Genomic DNA, 18,556 nt, shown 5'->3' on the forward strand with positions numbered 1-18,556 from the left:
AAACCTCTGCTGAGCATTTGAGCATGCTGCTGCTGCTCTAAAGCAAAGCAATGAGGAGAACCAGAGGAATCTGGCATATACATTGCAGGCCAGAGCACAGTGCAGACATCACTGGATACGTAACCCAGCAATGACCCGCCAAACAGCTGAGAAGAGTAACAGATCTGATACTCACCCAGGGAAAGGTTGCTAGCCCCATCTGTTGCTACTGTTGCTGCTACTGCTATTTTTCAACATCCCTTCTCGCCAGGGTGTTCTCCAGCCAAACACCACGTCCTAGAGAACAGCATGGCATCTGCGGAGCTGCCAAAGAGACAGCAGTGAGCACATCATGGAAAAGTTCGAGGGGGCCCTTCCTCCTGCTTCTGCTGCACATGCTGTCTGGGGAGACAGATCAGTCGAGGAGACGAAAAGCAACCAAAAATTCGACCAACCTCAGAAACAAAACAATCTCCCACCCAGCAGAGAAGCCAGAGAGAGGAGGTCTCAGATGTTTGAGGCTGTGCCTGAGGATGGCACGAGTCAAGCGAGCATTGCAGTGTTGGGGGCAGAGGTGGAGCTGAAGCTACCCCTTTCTGGCGGCGACATCCCCCTTGCGTTCACAGCCGTCCTTCCCTGTGCTGACAGCTCCTACAGAGATCACCTCTGGTGCAGCGTGGAGTTCCCATTACTGTCCTTGGGAGCTGAAGGAATGAACCCAAATAAAAGGTCTCAGCTCAGTAAAAGACTTCAGACGATGTGGGCCAGAGAGCAGTCAGAGAAGCGGTGCTTTTCTGAGGCGGGCAGCTGTTGCAACAGATGAAATCCATGCTCACATGGGTGAGTGTTGCTATGACTTCAGCACTAAGAAAGTCTGCAGACTTTTTATTTCCTGTTTTAACATTGACATGGCTATTAACAGCAAAACTGACATGACTTTAGGGCAGACATGAAACAAAGCCTGAAATGAACATGTAAGATTTTTATTTTTTTCATTTTACCAAGACAGGACTCCAAGGAGTCTGCTTTCTTGGTCAGCTCCTGAAGAAGACTCCTTCCCTTTTATTTCCATTCAGTTTGTTAGCAGAACAAGACTGAATTAGGCCTGAAGAAGGACTTCAGGACTTATCCTTCAATGCAGGCAAACGCAACTCAATCCAAGAGAAGCATGTAGCTTGTTTGTGGGAGAGAGCCTCAGGCACTCTGCACGATCCATTTGAGATGGAAGCAAGAGCCTCATCAGAAAAGGGAGAACTGAAAGAATTACCAATGCTGGAATTTAGCTGTGGCACCAATTTTCTTCCCACTGTGAAAAGCAGGAAAGGAGGCATATGATGAGCATTTTGAGGGTCTCCCCCCCCAAAAAAAAAGACAAAATAGCTCCCCTGTCAACACTGTGCCAAAAAACAAAACAAAAACAACAACAACAACAAAATAAATCTCCCTGAAGAAGACAATCGACAGAATCATAGGTAGTTTTTTGACAGCACTGTATTCAGGCATTAAATAGGCCTGACATCGTTAGTATATAAGAGCTGATGTTTTTGCAGCTTGTAGTGGCATGGCTGGGAGCCATATATAGAATTATACAGACAGGATTAAATGTTTCCAAGGGAAAACATGCACAATGAGAATATGCTCTGTTCTTCCCTAAAGCAACAGGCAGTGTTGCCAAGCTATGCTCAGTCAAGCTGCTGTACGTACCAGGAAATAGGCTTCCTTCCAATGTAAAGCTATAAAACAAGACAGATAAAAGGGCTTGAAATCAAAATAAAGAGAAAGTGGAAATCTTTCCCTAGCTTATATTACTCTCTAGACAGGGCTAGCATTTGGAAGATGCTTCCTGTACTATCTGCACCATGGCCTCCATGAGCTTCCACCATGCCAGCCCGTGGCCTGGCTTCTGCAGGGTGAAATGCCATAACTCCATTCCAAATTGTGTTTACTTTGGAAAGGGGGCCGGTTTGGCAGAAGCCATGCTTTCCTCACTCAGGTGACAGTTTCCTGTCTCTTGATCACGAAGGAAACAGTATGTCCCCCAAGTATATTAGGACATGGTGAAAGTCCACGTCATGTGATATATTTTCTTCTGAGTGATATTTCCCAGTCACCAGTTTGCTGAGGTGAACTGCTCTTCAGGGTGCAGCTACAGGGTACCAGCTAAGACTTTAATTTATGTCTTCAGTGACCTTGCCCGTCTCCTGCAGCTCAGTAGATGACCACCTATTCCACATGCCTGTGTAGCACTTTGCTCCGATGCAAGATGATGCAGACCAGCACCCCTGAGCTGGTAGTCAGTGCCTACCTAGCTGGGAATGAGAAATGACTCTCCTGAAACAGACCTTTTTTATTCCATGGCTTTTCATGAAGTTTTGAAGGGAAAAGGTGAAGATATTGGCTCTTTACGTTGCTTCACATGGAGTGCAAGCATAGAAGTCTCACCTCCCGTCCCTATGCTTCAGTTTCCCCATTTTCTGTTGGGTGTGAATATTCCACCTCAGAGCACTGCATGGATAGAAGAGTTGGTAATTGCACAGCAGTCTCGGCATGGCAGGTTACTAACACATCATCATTAATATTGCTGTGTCCTCTCTTCCCCCAGCATTGGTTGAATTCCAGGATGAAGTGAAGGGAGGCGCATGCTGCACACAGACATTCACTCACTTCCCTGCAAAGTTCTTCAGAGCTTAAGCATGGCATAAATCAATTATTTGCTATTAAGCATAACTGGTTCAAGACAGTGAAGTTGTCTTTGCATAGACTGTGATACTATTAACAACAGGGAGGGAGAATGTGTGAGGAATATATTCTGCCTTTGAGGGGAAAAGTTGATTTGAATGAAGAAAAAATCTGCCCTGCAGAAAACTCTGGCATTTAGACATTTGTGTTCCACCCTGAATCAGTCCAAAAAGGTCAACATTTCTTTATTTCCGCCCCCCCTTCCCCCGAATAAAAACTTCCATTTGAAAACACCAAAATGACACAGTTTAGCGATGCCAAAATACTATACTAAAACATTAAATATAGCAATGCAAACATTGTATAGAAAGTATCAATACACATGGCACCCTCTGATCAAGTATAAATGTGAGCTGGACAAAAAGGAGTTGGAACTGAACGATTTAAGAGACTTGGAATGAAATAAGTCATTCTTGCTGTTATAGCAGCCTGACGTTCTTCAGTCACAAATTTACTCAGCATCACACATTCCCAAGAAACATTTCGCCTCGAAATGGCCCTTTCCAATGGAAAACAGCTTCTGTCACATTTTTTTCAGCCAGCTTTGACTGTGGCCAGCAAAGCCCCATGGGGATCATCTGGGGAAAGAACTCAGTGTATTTGCTTGGGAGTACAGCATCCCCTCAAAAGATGGTGCTACAGATCAAGAATAGACAGCATGGGCCCCAACATCTCAAAAAAAAAAAAAAAAAAAAAGGAGGAGGAGAGGAGGAGGTTATTTCTTCCTTTTTGTTGGCATTGTTTCAGTACAATGCCAGGGTATTCTGAGAGCTTTTGTCAGCACTGCTCTCCAAAACCCGAGGCGCATGCACACATGGCTGAAACTGAGGTCTGACATCTCAAGAACCAATGCAATCCCAGTGGAACTGAATCATGAAACAAAGCTTTGAAGGAAGTTAAATAGGTTTTGAGCAGTGGAATTAACAAATTCAAGGACATGTAGTCTCGGTAAAGGAGATTCTTTGAATACTCTTTTGTTTAAGGAACTGCACACTTGTGTTGGTACTGATTTGTGTTTGGGACTCTCACAAAGTCTCTGAATCCTCATTTTCTGATGGCTAGTAAAGGTTTTTCTCCCTTGCAGCCAGTCTTGGGGAAGGACTAACAACAGGTTCTTGATGTTATTCTGTAAAAAGTCATAAAGAATTGGACACTTCCACTTCTTTGTCCTCTCCACCACGGCACTAAGAACTTCTCGGAGAGAGTGGATAGACAGACTTATACATCCATACACTAAAATTAAGCACAGATATATGATCAAAATATTAGGAATAACATGAAAATCATGTCTACTTCACTTTAGGTAGCACACCTAAACCTATAAAATCAATATTTTTCATAACCTGAAGTCATAGTCATACCTCAATATTTAAATTGTAAATGCCTGGGTCCTTATTAGTCTCTGATATAAAGCCTGCCTTAGATGTAGGGCCATCTCCCACCACAAGCAATGCACCTTATAGGTGCAAAATGATCCCAGCACAGATGTGGCTTGCTGTCCTAGACTGAAAACAACTGCTTCACGAGCCTGACACACAGGACACAGGTAGGGTTTACCCTTTTCTTACTCAGGGTGACCTAAGATGCAGGACGGAGGACCTTGATATTCTGGAAATCCTAGAAACTGCAATTTCTAGATTTCTAGAATTCTGCAAACCCCAAAGAAACACCGCCATATGGGATGAACGGGGGAAAGCAGAGATGCAAAGTCCAGTTGCAGGGCTGCAGATGCCTGTCTTCTTTAATTATCATTTTAACAGTGGGGGATTTGTGGATGGGAAAGACAACACCAAGGTAGCCCTTGGACTGATCAAAGTTAGGACAATTGCTTGGGCGTGCAGACTTTTCCGATTGAAACCAGCGGTGATTTTCACTTTTATGTTTGTGTGTATATGTCTCTATCTACACATATCTCCTGCTGCAGCTGGAGGAAGGCTACAGAAGGCAGCCGGGAGGCAGTTGCTAGTCGGTGCCACGAGGGTGGGAAACCGCCTGACATTGTCCTAACTGGTTTGTGTGGGACTGAGTCAGAACAGAGCAGGTTGCAACATGGAGCAGCCAGTTCCTCACCCAGCAGCCGGGAGCTGCCAGAGCATCCCCCAGGCAGAGCAGCAGGGCAAGCCCTGCTCTCCTTTTCCTCGCATAACCTTGCTGCAGATGTGTAAGGGGCCAGGATGCACGCAGAGCCGTGACTCAGCGTGAGAGCAGGCCAGTGGAGGGAGGTGAAGTTGAGGCTGTTTCAACAGCAGAAGTAGCAGAGAGTCCACAGGAGTAAACGATGGGGGGATCAGACCTGCCACCTCTGCCCAGGAGGGCTTTCTCTGCACCGGTCTCTGTTGGACACATGGGAGGCAGTGGGAGGAGAGTTGGGGTTGCTCATCTAGAAGTGGGGGACATTTTCGAGAACCTCAAAACTTTCAAAATATCTTCAGCTTGGAAGCAGAGGAAAGGGGGTGACACAGCTGCTTTGATCAAAGCCTTCATGTGAAAGTTACTCTCGGAAATTTGGCTCCAGCTGAGAACAGGCAAGGCAGCCCCCAGGTGCCTGCTCTGCAGGTGGGGGGAAACTGGGCAAGAATCCACCCCAAATCTGGAACAAATGTCCCTACTGCAGCGAGCACTGTGATGTGACCTCTCTGAGGTTACGCCAAGGGTGGCTGGAAAGCAATGGAAAGCACGCAGGAGGAGGTGTAAAGCTGAGGGATCCCGTGTGCTGACGGTGCACGCAGAGGGAGGCAAGCACAGCAAAAGACATGCAACCATAGGAGCTGCTGTAGGCTTAGGCCTGGGCTTATTGCAAAGATTTGATTTACATTTGGAAATCAAGAAATGCACATGCCTGGGGTTTTCCTACTTGCACCTGTGCTATGCTACACAGAAAGCAACAAGGCATTCTTTTAACAGGCTTGTGAACCTCTCATTTTTGTAGCTGCCAGGAGCAGAACAGCAAAGGGGAGTCAAGGAGGTGTTCTCCATGCCTATGTTTTGGAGCCATTAGTACATAACTTTTCTTTTTTTTTTCTTGTTGTCCCTTTTGCTATGCCAAGCCCCAGGACACACATATAAAGACAATGGTGTTGTGGAGTGAGGCAGTACAAACAAGTGAGAAGTGAGTCTGGAGATGTGGGACTGAGGTTTGCTGGTGGAGAGAGCTTGTCTTGTGGTCTGATGCCATCACAAAGGTTTGTTCAGTTTGTTAATCAGTACTGACAGACTACAGAAAGAGATATGAGCCCGTTATGAGGGAAGGGTGAGTGACAGGATTTCACTTAGGTGTGATAGAATCTGAAAAAAAAAAAAAAAAAGAAGAGAAAAAGAGGGGCTTTAAAAACTGCAACCGATAATTAATACAGGGATTGGGCTTGCCTGAGGCTGACATAGAGGCCCAGTGCTTAGGAGAGATAAAAGAGGATTAGATGCTTCACTTGTAAGAACAGCATCCATCAGCTCCAGCAGATAAGATAATTAGCTACAAGGACCGCCAAGCCTTGTGCCTCCGGCATTAGCGGCACTGACGGGCAGCGTGAATCGGGTTCCTTCCTCGCACCAACCAGCAGTACGCAATTAGCTAGGTGCTGCAGGCAGGGCTGGAAAAGAGAGCTGGAGGCTGCAGCTGGAGGCTAGAAACCAGGAGGTGAGTCCATTGCACCAGGGTAATCGCTGGCATGGAGGGGTATGGGACTGATCCTGTCTCCCCGCCTGCACTTTTCAGAGCGGAGGAGCTAAGAACTTGGGAACAGTGGTGGATTCCTCCTCTCAGTGACATGAAATAGTAATGCAAGCTCAGAACTGGGATGGCATAAATTCGTATGTATTTATTTGTTAAACACAGCATACAGGCAAACTGCAGAGCTCTCTGCCATGGGATGCATCTCCACCCAAGAATTAGCAAAGACGAAAGAAAGCAAAGTTTCTGCTTTTTCTATTGAGCACAAGTTTATTCAGGGCTACAGGATGGATTATTGTGATTTTGGAAGGGATGTTAGATTCAATACCACACAGCACTGGACAATTTTGATCATTAAAGATCAGACGAAGACCTAACTTAGGCTCTGCGGTTGTTTTATCCTCTGAGGGAGATTCTAGCATTTTAGTCCTTTCTGGGGCTGTGCTGATGCCGCTGACTCTTTGAACCAGGACATGGCATTAGACAGACCTTTGTTCTGCCCTTATATGTGATCCTATGAAATAATCTGGCCTATCTCTCTAGAGAAGTCTGAACTGCAACTTCCGTGGTTAAGTGATATCATGTTTCAGGAGTCGCTCCCTGGGTAGCCGCTACCATTTACCTGGCTCTGCACCCCCAAGACACGTCACCGGTGGGAATTCTTCTTCCCACTGACAAAACCTTTCCTTGATGTCACGGTGCTTACTCATTGCTTGGAAACCTGCACATGCTTTGCCCTCTGAATCAATTTTTAGAAGTGGCTTGGTGCCATTTGCCCTCCCTTGAGCCTTCCAAAAAAAGAGATTCCTTCCAAGCTGGGCAGCTCTGTCTCCCTTTGTCCGGCAAATTATTTATATATATATATATATTTTTTTTTCAGGACACAAAATCCCTCTGTCCAGATCCCCAGAGCTATATATATTCGGTGTGCCCTGTTCTCAGATTAGGGCTTGCAAAAAAGGAAAACATCTTGCTGTGCTGGATCAAGCATTTCACAGCATCGTGCCCTGGCTCCCAAGACAGTTTGTCTCACTGGCCAGCTGCCTCTGCATGTGGCTTCAATTGCATCAGCACCTACTCCAGCTCAGTAGTCAGTGGGCCAAATTCTGTCTATACTTGGATCAGGGGACAGCCTCAGCAGAGCTACAAAGGTAAAAACAAAGCTAGAATTGGGCGTCCTCTCCCCTTCCCTCCCTAAAGAAGCAGAAGATTAATGGGAGTTTGTTTTGCCCAGTGTTTTCTGCCTGAGAAAAGCTATTCACCTTCTGGGACTGTCAGCCCAGGACTGCTCAGATCAGCGCAGCCATGCCGGTGCTTCCTTGCTCTCCAGAAGAGTTTATTTTGTGCACGTATGCTAAAGCAACGTTCCTTTAAAAGATGCATGCCCTCAAATGGTTGTACTGCTGTGTCACTGGTGGGGATTGTGAGCTCTGGAAGTTTATTTCAATACATTGCTCCTGGAGGCAGGTGATTCTCCACACATTTCCATTTTGTTTATCGGTAGCCTGCATAGCTTCAGAGGAAATCTTGAAGGGAAAAAATAACCCCTTGCAACTCCAGCACTAGAAGGAAAGTAAATCTCTTCTATCAAATGCATTACTTTTTGAAGTCCTAAAGCTACTCGAATTTGACTCATGAAGAGTTAACAGTGAAATAATTTCGGTGTTCAATCTATCTCCTTAGTTAAGAATTTACTAGCATTGCATAAGCTTCCCGTAACAAGGTAACCAGATATAAATTAACCACTAAAAATAGCTTTATTGCGTTAGTCAATCCCTAATTAACTTGCTTCAGCTGTCTTCAAAGTTGCTATTTAAATCCATCCATCTTCTGGAGGCGTGGAGGATACTGATACACAGACAGGGGTGCATGTCAGCTCATGATAGTTTGTGTAAATTACTGGGTTATATGTGTGTTTGAGCACAGTTCTGGGAGTGATGGAAATCAGCCTGAAGGGAAGAGTTTGACATCAGGCTTGTTCTGTGATTCTTAAGAAGAAAAGAAAGATAAACTGAGATATTGAAGGGAAATGGTTGAATGTGCTTCCAAATTCTGATTTTTGCAATTGCATTAGATATGCAGTACAAGGAATGTTTTGCTTCTTATTGGAACCAGATTTCTTTGAAACTGTCCCCTTGTCACAGAAAGTCATAAAAACTTTTCCTGTGGATTTATGCTCAGTATCACCCTTTCATTCCCTCCCATGCAACAATCTTCTCTCTTCTTTGTATATTCTATGAATATTTGCCATGTTCCCACATTCTGCAACCCCTTCCTCATCTCCTCTCCTGTTCCTAGATCTCAGTAAGTGGTTGCATACCCATGGCTGGTTCCAAACTCTGGTCCTTCTGGCCAAGCACAATAGATAATTGCTGAGATCATACTGTAGCTTTTCCCTGGGTGAGAAATCATTAATCTGCCATCTAGCTCCTCTAGTCTGCCATTATCATAATCTCCTTGGGATTATACTCCACTGTTTGAAGCTTCTTGATTGAGTCAAATGGCCCAAATAGAAGCATAGGCTAGAAGACAATAATTTTGAGATGATCAATATTATTTCCCTTTAGAAATCAAAGCTACAAGTTTAGGGCAAACTTGGGAGGCCAAAGCAAGGAAAGCAATGATTCTGTGAAGGTGTTTGGAACAGTCATTTGAATATGATCAGTTTTTATTTATTTATTTTCAATACTCAAGGGACCAAACCCTGGAGATGTTAACAAAAAATAACATTAAGGCAGCCTAGGGGGAGGGTTTGACCTGCTCATAAATCACACTCATCTATCACTGCTACTGGGACAGCATTCGCTTTGGTTGTCCACACTTCAAAAAGGGCCTTGAAGAACAGAAAGGAGAATTAAGAAAACCTCAACTTTCTAAATTAAAATCTAAGAAGCTTGCTTAAAGTGAGAGAGGAGACAGATGCTGTCTGCTTTGGTGATCCATAAAACAGCAAACATGACTCATGACTTTCAAATATCTGTATAAGGACTATATTGCACAGCAAATAGTGCTTTGATGTAGTAGAACCAGAGCAGAACAAGACCTAGAAGACACAAGACAAACTTAGACCAAAACCAAGGAATGTTGCAGTATACAAGGGAAAGAAAATGCCTGTCTGTCATACCACTTGAATTTATTCTTCATAGGACAGATTTTGCCACATCCTGCATATATGATCTAGGGGCAGAGTAGCCAACAACCCTGAAAACAGAATATTTTTTGCTCCATGACCTGTATATTACTGCCTCAGAGGTCCTACTACGTAAATATTTCTCTACAGCTGGAGTCTGATCTCTCATACAAGTTACTGAATTGGATGTGCAAAGCATAATGCCAGGACTTTCTGAAAAATCTCCCCTAAGAGACAAAACCAGCCTTTTTATCCCAGTTTCAGGTGTACTCTGCCATTGACTCAGAGGTCCTTGCTGTGGGCTCAGCATCGAAACCTTTACATGGCCTCCCGTGGGACATTCAGCCAGCACCTTGTTTTCACAGCAAGGTTCCCTCCTGTCCTGACCCCTGCTTCAAGACGGGTTTGACTGCGGCAGTCAGAGGTGTACGAAGTGCTTTTGGAAGGCTCTGCAGAGTGACTCAGCAGCTCAGCTCTGGTTACGTGACCCAGAATCGACTTGGCACAAAACCTGCCTGTTCTCACTGCTGGGCCACAGCTCTGCCAGCTGCAGGTCAGCTCACGCTCACCCTCCCTCACCCTGTCCCTTCCTCCAGGAGTCTGCTTTGCCTTCATTTTTTTGCAGGCACCAAAGTGGTTCTTTGCTTGGCCTGGGCTCTTCCCTTCCAGCTCTTCCAGGTAGGACGGATCCAGATGAGTTCTGGTCCTGTCTGAAGACAATAGGTGGAAGATACTTCTCCCCCTGCCTCCCCCTGCCCCTCCCACCCCCATGCTCCTGTTCTGCATCAGCCCTTTGGAATTCTTTTAATCTCCAACCCTTGCAACTCAACTGCTTCTTCCTGTCTGGATCGCAGTTGAAAGCTCCATTTGTTTAATTTGGCTTTTAATTGACCTCATCCAACAATTGTTGATGTCTCAGCTAATCTGTGTTTCTCTGCTGCTTATCTGGTGCCGTCCTTTGAAGTCCTCAACACGATAAAGTGTCCTGTAAGAAGAGAGAACAAAAGATGACTGTGACAAAATTTTTCATTTAGCTCTCACTGTCCAGTCAATATTTTAATTGTCCCTCAACATTGAGACAAGAAGGAGAAGGAGAGAGACTACCAAGAAAATATATAATAATTTATATCAACCCCACTTAAGTGGAGACTTTTGTAATAATCTTTTCTAAATAATTGCATCATTCAACTCTTCATCTATCAATAAAAGCAAGTAGCATGAGCCTGCTCTCAGCAGAGCTATTGTAAAGCCCAAATCCCTCAGAATTTATGAAGTGTTCAGATGTTGTTGGGTGGGATGGAAGAAAATGTGTTGCTGACAGTGCTGTTTGCAGCTACCAGGTTTGCCTAGGGCAGCTGGGGGGAATTAGATGTAGAAATGCCACAGAAATGGCAGATGGGGAGAAAAGATGGATGGACGTTACGGAAAGCACATAAGGCTTTACTACCTGACATGGTAGGCAAGCCATTTCCCTTCACCCTGCTATGTTTGGAGAGGCTGGGTTGTGATGGGGTTATGATGAGGTTTGTCAGCCTCTTTCACTTGTCCGTGGTTCAAGCCAAAGAGCAGGGCCACATCTGACTTCTGAGTCAAATGTCTCTTCATCCAGGTGAATGCATTTCTGAGGTGGTGAAAACTGTCCAACCCCTTAATACTGGGTGCCACCATCTCAAGGCATTTGGCTTGCTCTGAACTCAAGTACATCTACTGGATGCCGCACAGACATAGACAGGGAGCTTGGATTTAAAAAGGAGCCTTAAGGACCTTGGACTGCTGCTAGATATCTGAAAAACATTACTTAAGAATCTGCTGTTAGTGCCTAATGTCTACTGAAAACTAATGGGATTTGGGCTCCTAAGTGATAGTATGTGTTCTTGCCTTCAAATCTGAATGTTTTAAAGCTTCCAATTCTCAAAGTTTGAAAGTGCAAGACAAATTCATCCCTAGTGTAATGGATACAGATCCCATTGATTTCAGCTTTTGGGAGATTATAGTTATGAAAGTGTTCTGTCCAAACTTTGCAAAGAAATAAAAGACTTTGCAGAGGCACAGCGGGGAGCATTACAAATCAAAGGATACATTCTGCAAAGCTGTTTGCTCATGAGTCATTGCATGAACTGAGTCCAGGACTCAGAGGAAATGAAAGGGTCTTACTACAAGCAATATACCATTGAGTATGTTTGTATATATGTGTAAACCTCAATCTTAGCTCCAGAACCATCACAAAGATTAAAAATGTCCATGGCAGGAATTTAACTAAGTTCTGTCAGATACAAGCATGTTATTTTCATCCTGAGACACTGAACTCTACTGTTCCCTGTGCAACTCAATTCTGAGTTCAAGAGCTTGACATTCTGAGCTATTCATTGTTGATGTTATTTACTGTTAAAAATCACTGTCTGAGAATGCAGAGAAATGCTCTAAAAAGTGCAATGCAATGGAAGCACAGGATCAAACTCAGATCTGTGCCAGGAAAGGGAAAGACCCTATCCCCAGGTACTCTACACATGTGCACAGCTAGGCAGTTATAGATTGAGACATATGCATTTTTTTCTTGTAGATCATCATGCAAATTTTTTGACAGAATTGCAGCATAAAAACCATTGCTGAAGGGCACAGTGAGAAATGTTTCAGTCAAAATAAAATGTTCTAAAAGCAGTTTTCTGGTGAGTCATTCAATGTCCACTCGAGGACTTAGAAAAAGCAAAAAAAAAAAAAAGCTCTGTTTGTCACCTTTGCAACATTCAAATTGTGATCTCCTGAAACAGGTCTTTTCTAAATGGCAGCCTTTTCAAATTCATTTGTGGTGTGATTTCTGGACGAAAAAGAGAAAAAAAAAGTTTCCTGCCTACATTCCCCCTCAAAGATACCATCTGGATTGCAGACAATTCACCCAAATAGAAAATTAAGTTTGGCAGGGAAAAAAAAAAAGACCCTTGAGTATCTTTCCAAATTGATATTTCAGTATCTCTGTTTTGCACCAACAGAAACAAGCCCAAATTCTCTGGTAGAGAGTGTGTGCTAACATGGCCTCTATTTTATTAAGAAAAAAAAAATAAAAAAATCATGGCAGTCATTTAGCTGTAAAGGCCAAGATATAAAATGTCAGTTTTATTTATGGCAAGTAGCTGGGTAGAAAATATGTCCTGGCATCACTTGAGATTTCAAGAACTTTGTTTTTCTTTTTCTCTTGCTGCATGAAATAATGCTGTATTCTTAACAAACAAACAAAGCAAAACAAAGAAGGAGACAGCCCTCCCCAGCAAGAGAGATCATGTTCTTCTCCTCACATAACCACCTCCAGAGTGAGGGGATCTGCTAGAGACATAGGGATGTAAAAGTCAAATCAGATACGACAGGGACTTAAACCCACGCTTTCCATCTCCAAGTTCACATGCTAATCACTCGAGAAATGAGCACTCTGGAGTTGCTGTTTTCTGCTCTGTTTTTGACTAAAAATTCCGTGCTGGACCTGAAAACTGTTCTTGTCAAAAGAAAAAAAAAAAAAAGGTGTCACTGAAGTCAGTCCACCCTTGCCACGTGTGCAGCTGTCAATGAACCCAACCCACATTTTCCGACAACAAACACTTCCATCGGAAAATTCCTCCCCAGTTCTCAATGATGAGCAATAATTTATTCCTTTGCTGAGTCCCCAGAGCTACTCAAAGAGTCAGCAATACCCAGAACATGGCCTGTAAGACAACAGCCACGCTGAGGCTAATGAACAGCAGCTATCTGGCTTTGCGCAACCAGTACATGAGTGTAACATGACCATGGCTGCTGACTTGTGCTTTGATGAGCCTACACAAAGGTCATTAAATCATTAAAACACCACCTGAACCAGCTTCCTAAACAGCCCTGATTAAACTTAACCAGTTAGCAGCAGTTCTGGGTTTTGCTTTTTTATTTTCAGCATATAGTTAAATTCTCTTCAATATAATCAATTATCCCATGGTTTACATTTGTATATTATATATCTCTTTCCCAAAGGAAACCTCCTTAAGAGCTTACCATACCACGGAACACAGAGAACTAGAAAGCTAACCTGGCATGCTCCTCTTATCTGGATGTGAAAAGTGACATCAGACTGAGCCCTGCCTCTCCTAACACTGGCAAATTAGACAAGCCAGGTTCTGTAAACACTTTTTTTTTTTTTTTTGGTGCTTCAAAGAGGCTTTATCAGTCCAAAAAGCGCTGAGTATGGATTTCTAAAAGCAGGCTTAGATCTCTCAGCCAAGCACATGCTGAACCCTTGCTTCTTCTATCCTATGACAGCAGAATTATAAAAAGCAAGGCTGTGCCTGCTACTTTTTAGCTGCTGCTTCTACTGGCATCCCAGGGTTTCCTTTTCCATGCCAGCAGAATTTTGGCTTAGGGAAAAAAAAAATACATCACCAGAAAATGGATTCTTGAAATCTGGATCTGCACAGAGTGTAGCCCATTTCTACATCTCTGGGCTGATTAGTCTGGAGGCTAATGTGACTTTGTTAACAGAAGAGCTCAGTGGGTCTCCTAGAGGCTTCTGAGTGAGCAGGCATTTACTTCCAAAAACAACTTGCTTTTTCTTCTGTTAATTAATGTTTTGTTAATTGCAGTGTTTTCCTTAGAGTGAGAAACCTCATAATCTGCAGCATTTGCCAGACCTCGTGCGCAAGGGCTAGATGTGCCAGACATTTTCAGCTCCTGTGAAAATGAAGCAGTTTTTGGAGTTCAATACCCAGGGCAAAACCACTGGAATCCCCACGGGAGCCAGAGACCCACTTGCTGGCAGTGGGAGTTACGAGCTGCTGGTTACAAAACACTTTGTACGTAGGTGTCTACTGGTGCCAATTAGAAGTATGGTTCTTGAAGAGGCATCTCTGTGAGAAGGTGAAGAAACAACCACCCCAAAACCATCAAGCAGGAACCTAACTACTTTAGGCACCCAAGACAGATGCCCAACAAAGCACAGTGCTGCTGCACCATCCAAGGCAGGGCTTCCTCCATGAAGAGCCACCACACCACCAAAATAGCTGAAACACATAAAACACACCGAAGGATTATGATTGATGTAGTAAGGAGAGATCTTGCTCACGGGCCTTGGGAGGTTGTGCAGTCACCACTGCAGAAGGTCTTAGGATCAGCACAGGCAGAGTGAGTGGGTCTTACCTTAGGGCAGGGAGATGAGCTAGAGGATTTCTTGGAGTTTATTCTGTCTTCGTTTGCTAGTCTTTTATTAATACAAGACTCGGATCTAGTGAGCATAATACAAGCGCTGAAAGCTGAGTGACAAATTGAGGGCAGAAATAAATTGCACATTTTTTAACACTGGAACAGTTTATCTAGGAACGGCCTGGGTTTTCTTTCGCTTGATGCCTAAGTTAAGATTAGATAGCATGCTGTTAGTTATGTGGTAGCTCAACAAAGAGTAATGAGCTTGACACGGGTTACATGAGGTTTGCCTCTCACCTTATGTGCTATTGGGGTTTCATTTTTATCTTCAAATGGATTATCGCCCCAAATGAATTCATTGCTTATAAGAGGACCACGAAGAGATTGTAGTAGAAAGACACTGGACTAGAACGATTGTGGAAGCCAGATTTGCCCTTACTACAGAGCACAAAAAGCACAGAAGATTTGTTGAGAAGAAAACGTTCCCCTCACCAATTTCGCTCTCAAAAGCAGGACTCTGTGTTACCCTTAAACCAATGGACAGAAACTAGCAAGGGTGTTCTCCAAGATCCAGAATAAAGGCATTCCCCTCAAGGCCATGCTTCAGTAATTATCTCAAACAGCAATCGTCTAGCATAACAACAACAACAAGAAAACCGAATGCCCACATCTCAACCACAGCTGATGCCTAACATGAATGGCTGGAATATTTACAAGGTCTGAATTTGTACTGCAGTCTTCCCAGTTGCTTTCCTTGGTATTACAGTCCCAATTACCATGGTAAATGAATGCCATTTACCATGGTAAATGAGTGAGAGAAGAATTTGTTAGGTCATAAAAATCATGGATGTACATGTTATGTGTGGTAAATGGTTGGGGAAGAACAAACATATTCTCTGATGTTACCCCAACAAAACATCATGCCTGAGCCACAAGGACTGATTTGAACAAATTAAAGGCTAATTCCAAATATTTGTGCAGTGTTTAAGTACAAAATATTAACAAGTTCAGTGGCAACGTACAGGAATGTATCTTGGTGATAATGTGAGTCACTTTTGTGTCTATGTAATCTGAGTTTTACTGAGCCAATAGATACTCTAAATCACACCATGTCAGTCTAGAGCAAGTGATGAAGTTATGCTGATTATGCTGCTGTTAGGAATGATCCTATTAAGCAAAGGACAAAAAATAATTTCAGGTTTCTTGCTGTGCACCCACTTTTAGGAACATGTTAAACCAAACTGCAAAATATCTGGGTTAAATTGTTGCCAGTTTTGGTAGAGCCATCAAAGGTAATATGCCATCTCTTAACTCCGGAGGGGAGACATTTGCTCCAAGAAGATATTTTGCAGCTTGCAAAGGGCCAGACTAGACAGTTTGCAGAACAGGCCACAATAAAGCAAGCTTTTGTTTCTTGAGATCAAAAATGCCTAAGAACTACAGTTTTGTTACCCAGAGCAAGGGTTTTCTGTGTTGTTTCAGCTGAAGAATTGCCATAGTTTTAAGACATTTTTCTCCCCCTTAGGTCTTGGTTCAGCAAAATGCTTCAGCACATGGTTAACTGTAATCACTTAAGTCATCTCATTCAAGTCAGAGCTTAAACACTTTGCTGAATTGTATTTAAAGTGGGGAATGAGCGCTTGAATTTTCAAAAGTCTCTAATTGCAATTAGCTATGCCAAGGGTAATTTTTCATTTTATTTCTGTATTCGGTGGACAGTTTGGATTAGAGAAAAAAATGACTGCAAATCCTGTTTTATATACAAAACCCCTCTGACTACATGTGAGACTGTAATGCAGGGTTTGTTTTAGAATAGTTTTGCCCTGGAATTTATTCCAACCTTCCAAAATAGAAGCCAAAGTTATCTTAAAATTCCAGTCTGCTTTATGAAAGCCTTAGGTCTCAGACTTGTAATTAAGATACTGTGGCTTAACAAGTTACTAAGCATCAGCTAAGCTGAGGTAATTGTCTGGATGCAAACCTTACAGCAAATGCTTAACCTAAATGCTGAGTCAATTCATCCCTGGGCAAATGCAGAATAATTTAATTTAACACTTCAGAATAAGCTAAAATGTATCACTGCACGTTTGCCATGGAAAAAGAGAAGGCAGTTTCTCCTACTGAGGAGAGACGTGGTAACTGGTCGCAATGGGTAACAACTGATGCTTGGCAGTGACATTCTTCTACAGGTGTTTAACAGTTTACTGATCAAAGGAGATAGTTCAAATCCAGCACACATGGACTGAAGTGACCATCTGAAGACACATAATGAGGCAGATGGCTCTCAGTCCATTTCTGGAGTACATGCGTTCATCACAGAAATTGTTGTGATGCAAGAAGGAGGAAGGGAGCAATTTGCCTATCTGTAGGGAGCTAATGAGATCCTTGGAAAAGAGGTGCAGATTTATGAATACCTTTGAAAGGATGGATAGGGACTGATCTTCTGCTGTCTTGTCCCATTCAAGAGCCAGAGGACATCAGAAGAAACTAAATAAGTGGCAGGACAAAAGGAAGAGGATAAGATGTTTCTCACACATTTTGCAGTTCAGCTATGGAACATTTTGCTGCACATTACTGTGGTTGTGGAAAGTTTATTGGGGTTCAAAAAATATCTAGATAAATTCCCAGGAGTGAAATCTATCATTGGGCTTTAATAAAAAATAATATCTTGGCTCAGGAAGTCAGTGGATCCCAAATAGTTTGGTTTAGAAGTACCTTAAGAAGGAATGTGGCAGAACCTGGCTCTGTGGTGAGTGAGTGCATGTGGACATGAAGTGGAGGGCAATCAGAGAAGTTTTTGCAGTCCTCATAGCCTTTAGAAGACATCAGTTTGTTTATAAAATGGCAGCCTCAGCAGAGAATGAGGGCCAGGACAGGGCCACAAGGGTGAACTCATCTTTCACGTTAAACCAGAGGCATTTTAAGGAAGTAATTCCTTCAAAGCACGGGTAAAGCACTCTGATGTGGTGTGTGTGGGGTGCTATTCTACTGGGAATTTGGCACATTGAAATACACACAATCATCTCTCAGGCCTCTGGGGTTTGCTTTTGGTGGGGCTGAGAGGCAGCTGTATGCAGATGCATGAGTAATGAGGTCAGGAACCAGTGATTCCTGCCAGATACCTTTGCCTGGCAAATTTATTTCTGCTTTGTAAGCATCCAGGAGAACTTTTGTAAGGCATTTATTAGGAATCAATATGTCTGATCTACAGACCATAGTAACTGAACGCAAGATACTGGAAGTAGGAGAATTGTCTTTAAATATCAATTTGCTATTAAGAATAGGAAGAGAAATTGTCCAGTGCAGTTCAATAACAAACACAGAGAATCTTTTAAATTATTATTTTCTTAATGATAAGGGACTGATACGGACAAACTTAGTATCACATGAATCCCACAGAAATCAAGGACATGTTTAGTGATGGGAATGTGCCATGCTTTTTAAATCTACGGGAAGACAGCTGTTGAATAGAGCATGACATTCAAACATCTCTTCCAATGGTCAAAAGGTTAAATGTTAAAAGTGAGTTTAGTCTGAACCTTAAGGATCTGAAAACTCTATCAGAAATGAGATACTGGGACAGAATATCAGAGACTGGGACAGGAATTTGCAGAGGTTTTTCCCAGTTGGAGCAGTGGGCTGAAATAAACATGATTTGTTTCCTCAAAGATGGGCATAGTTTTCTGCTTATGAAGGGATATGCAGTGGCTCAGATAGGGAATACATAAGATGGGGAATAAATAGCAAAGCAAAGGTTTTGTATTTCCCAGTGTGAGTTTGGGGATTCCAACCAAATGGGAGACAAGACTTCAGAATGCTATGAAAAATGGACACATAAAGAGGAACATCACCTTGCAAGGTGTCTAAAACAATAATTTCTGACTCACCAT

At 43.1% G+C, this 18,556-nt stretch overlaps 2 long non-coding RNA genes across 2 annotated transcripts in view; one reads left to right on the forward strand and one right to left on the reverse strand.

Moving 5' to 3' along the window:
• Positions 1-4,389: 4,389 nt before the first annotated feature.
• LOC310901522 lies at positions 4,390-9,712 on the forward strand. Its single transcript, XR_014585873.1, has 2 exons — positions 4,390-6,352; positions 7,266-9,712. It is a non-coding gene; the product is annotated as an uncharacterized lncRNA (long non-coding RNA).
• The window catches only part of LOC310901520, a 63,660-nt gene continuing 51,554 nt past the window's right edge, over positions 6,451-18,556 (reverse strand). Inside the window, exon 7 of the long non-coding RNA XR_014585871.1 lies at positions 6,451-10,500. This is a non-coding gene — a long non-coding RNA (uncharacterized lncRNA). The remainder of the gene's footprint in view (positions 10,501-18,556) is intronic.

Source organism: Anser anser (assembly GCF_964211835.1).
Source record: "Anser anser genome assembly, chromosome: 6".
Taxonomy (NCBI): Eukaryota; Metazoa; Chordata; class Aves; order Anseriformes; family Anatidae; genus Anser; species Anser anser.